A 3646-nucleotide genomic window follows, 5' to 3' on the forward strand; every position below is an offset into this window, starting at 1 on the left:
TGCAGTGCAGATGTAGGCAACAACAGAAGAGTCAAGACGAGAGACATGCGGCAACTCTAACAAAAAGCTTTATTTTTGCTGGCCCATGTTTATAGCCGTCAGTCACTGCATTGCACATGCGCAATTCGCACACTTAGGAAGAAAGTAAACTCTGTCTGACAAGTGTACAGAAGGTGTGCTGATACACACAGAGCCAAGTCGCGAAATCTTTTCAGCCTCAATTATTTTACGGTTAGTTGATCACTGCTTCTGCTGGAAACAGTACACTGAGCAAACGACGGTTCACAGTCACACGAACTGAAATGACATTCAAGCCTACTGTCACGCACATTTTTCTTGACATTGTATAAGTGTTCTCTCAGCCGGTGATTGATACAGTGTCTCATTTGACCTATATACTGTTTACCACAAGGGGGATACAATAAACCACGTTGCTAACACAGGTGACAAACGGAATTTGGTGTTTTGTTGCATATATGTGGCGTGCTGTGACATTGCCTTTGATTACACAACTTTAGAATGATATGCAATTTTCTTGATATTGTGAGAGCTTATGAATGTAGGGTATGACGGCCAGTTTTATGTCTGTCAGATGCAGTGAACACTTGACCTCTACTCTGAAAAGTGCATGCACCGAGTGGTTGCCATGTGATCACTCCATCTGACAGACTTAAAGTGGCTGTCATACCATACATTCATAAGCTGTCTCACAATATCGTGAAAACTGCAGATCGTTCCAAAGTTAAAGTTGTCTTCTTTGCACCTCAGAAGCTTATAAAGTTGTGTAATCAAAGGAAATGTTTCAGCGCAGCACACAAGTGTAACAAAAAGCACAAAAATCTGTTCGTCACCTATGTTATCAACATCAATTACTGTACCCCTCTTTCTTGTGGTAAACAGTACATAGGCCAAACAGAACGCTGTATCAATGACCAGCTGAGAGAACACTCTACAATGTCGAGAAAAACGTGCATGACAGTTGGCTTGCATGTTCTTGCAGTTCATGTGCCTGTGAACCATTGTTTGCTCGGTGTACTGTTGTCAGCAGTAGCGGTGATCAACTAACACGTGAAATTATTGAAGCTGAAAAGATTGCGCGACTTGGCTGTGTGTGTGTCAGCATCTGTACACTTATCAGACAGAGTTGACCTTCCTAAGGGTGTGAATTGCGCGTGTGCAATGTGATGAGTGACGGCTATAAACATGGGTCGCTGAAAATAAAGCTTTTTGTTGGAAGTCAGCACACGTCTATTGTCTCGTCTTTTCTGTCGTCAATATCTGTGCTGCAATTGACCAATATGTTGTACCAACAAGTCAATTTTATCACTCACTCATTGGAACTTTCATCACGAATGAAATGTGTTTTTGGTACCGTGGTAGAGCATTCACATCATTTGTTAATTTTTGTTTTCTTCAAAGACTGAACTGTATGTAACAAGCAGCCGTGGCATTGCAAGGAAGCTTTATGTGAAAGGAATATATTGATACTAACGTCTTAACTGCTTAGCGCAATAAAGGAAGTTGTGGGCATTGTTTTTTGTGCTTTCCTTGCTCTTGTGTCCAAACTTACAGCTATAATGGTTAGGTTTTACTGAAATTTTGCTTTTTGATGTTTTGCATTCTCCTGTGTAAAGTCACTATTGTTTGTTTTACAGTTATGCGAAGCTTAAGTTGTTTGTAAGCATTTTTATAGCCTGTTTTCGCAGTAAACATGGCTTCAGTGTTTCAGATGGCACTTTATAGTTTGATGTAATTGATGTCTGCAGGTTACCGCATTATTGGCTTGGAAACTAGTGAAGTCTGGATGCAAGTGAAGCTACCGAGGGAGGCATGTGTGCATCACTTGTGCTGCTGGCCATCCTCTGCAAAAGTGATGGCTGGCTGTCAGTGCTTGGATGACTTTCTGTTACTCTACGCCTTGGGCTGTGTTGACTACTTCACACTTGCTGCCATGTCTGCAAGTTACTGTGTTGTGTTGTTGGTATGTTACTGTGTTGTGTTGTACATTACAAAGTGAAGGAGGACAGTATTTGTGCTTTTATTAAGAAGTATAAATTGTGTTCTGCCATTGAAATAAGGGAACTCGACAAAAAGCAAGAAATTTCGAAGTCTGACCTACATGGGAAAGCAAAATATATTGTCTTGTAGTTGTAGCTGTTAGTAGAGTCTTAATATGCGATAGAAGACCTTGATGTTTAATAGAAAATATATTTAAGTGTGTTATCAGTGTGTTATCAGTTTTTAAGTTACTGTTAAATTTTAAGTGTCATTTGTTTGCCAGGATGATGTAAGCAGACAGTAAATAAATGCATGGTTTGACATTATAACCAGGTTTGTCTATGGCATTCACTATTATTTAAGTTGGACCAATGCATATTCATGGGTGCATATTCAACCACCACATATTCCTCCTGCACAAACAATTCCTACATACTAGCGTTTGTTCTTAGCAGCTGATGTTGGCTATTATGCAATTTCTTGAAAGCACATGCAGCTACCGACACATGATTTTTAGAGCAGTAAGTTGGAAGCAAAGACTGATTTTTTTCTGTGGTCTAAGCTTAAATGATATGTTTAAGGAAATGAACATTTGTGGAATATATTTACTTTCCTGCTGCGAGAACCTTTATACGAGAACCTCTGCACATTGGACGTGCATGCTGCTTCTCTTGCTGTTATAGCCAAAATGAAAAATTGTTCTTATGAACCACTTTGCAGCTTTGCATTGTGCACTTTTACTTGCAGTTAGCATTTATATGCTTGCTATGGACAACACCAAGACAAGTCACGCAAACCACCATGTGAAACACTTTAAAGATTCTGGCTTAGGGCGCGTTGGTACTATATATAGTGCAAGACAGATGAGTTGCCTGTACAGCAGCGCTGTCAGCATTACACGGCTGACAGCACCGCAAACCCTTAAATTTATATTTGTTTGACAGATAATGCATTCTAGTAGTTTTCATGTCGTAAACAAGAACTGGTGAAAACAGCATTATTTTACGTATACAGTGTATCTTACCACAAGGTAAGGTACACAGATATCTTGGTAAGCTACACAAGATATATACGTAATAGACGCTGTTTTTCACTAATTCTTGTTTCACATTTTCATGCATATGCAACATGAAAACTACTAGAGTAAATTATCTGTCAAGCAAATATAAATTTAAGGGTTTGCAGTGCTGTCAGCCATGTCATGCTGACAGCACTGCTGTTATGCATGTCTACAAATATTCTGCAATGTCAGTTGAGTGTTGCTTCGACGTCACATACGAACGTTGCCTGAAAGCTCAAGTGACAAAAGGCAACATCCACATTACGTTGCCAGGAAGTTCTGTTAACGTTATGTTAACGTCGTGAATGTGCTGCTTAACGCTGCCACAACGTTACGACCCAACGTTGTCTGTCGATTAAAAAAGAGGACATTAGCAGCATGTAGGCAACGTTATACGCCGACATTTGTGCACATTCAGAGAACGTTATGGCAACATTTTGCGTTACTTGGGAAGTTAGCACAAAGCTTTTTGTGAAAATTTAATACGGAAGAAAGCGCCAGCAAAGATCACTATACATTGTGTCATTGTTTAAGACATAACTGAAGAAATGTATAAGCTAAACAAAAATAACATATACAAAATAAGCT

The sequence above is a fragment of the Dermacentor silvarum genome, chromosome 9, assembly GCF_013339745.2.
Source record: "Dermacentor silvarum isolate Dsil-2018 chromosome 9, BIME_Dsil_1.4, whole genome shotgun sequence".
NCBI classification, from domain to species: Eukaryota; Metazoa; Arthropoda; class Arachnida; order Ixodida; family Ixodidae; genus Dermacentor; species Dermacentor silvarum.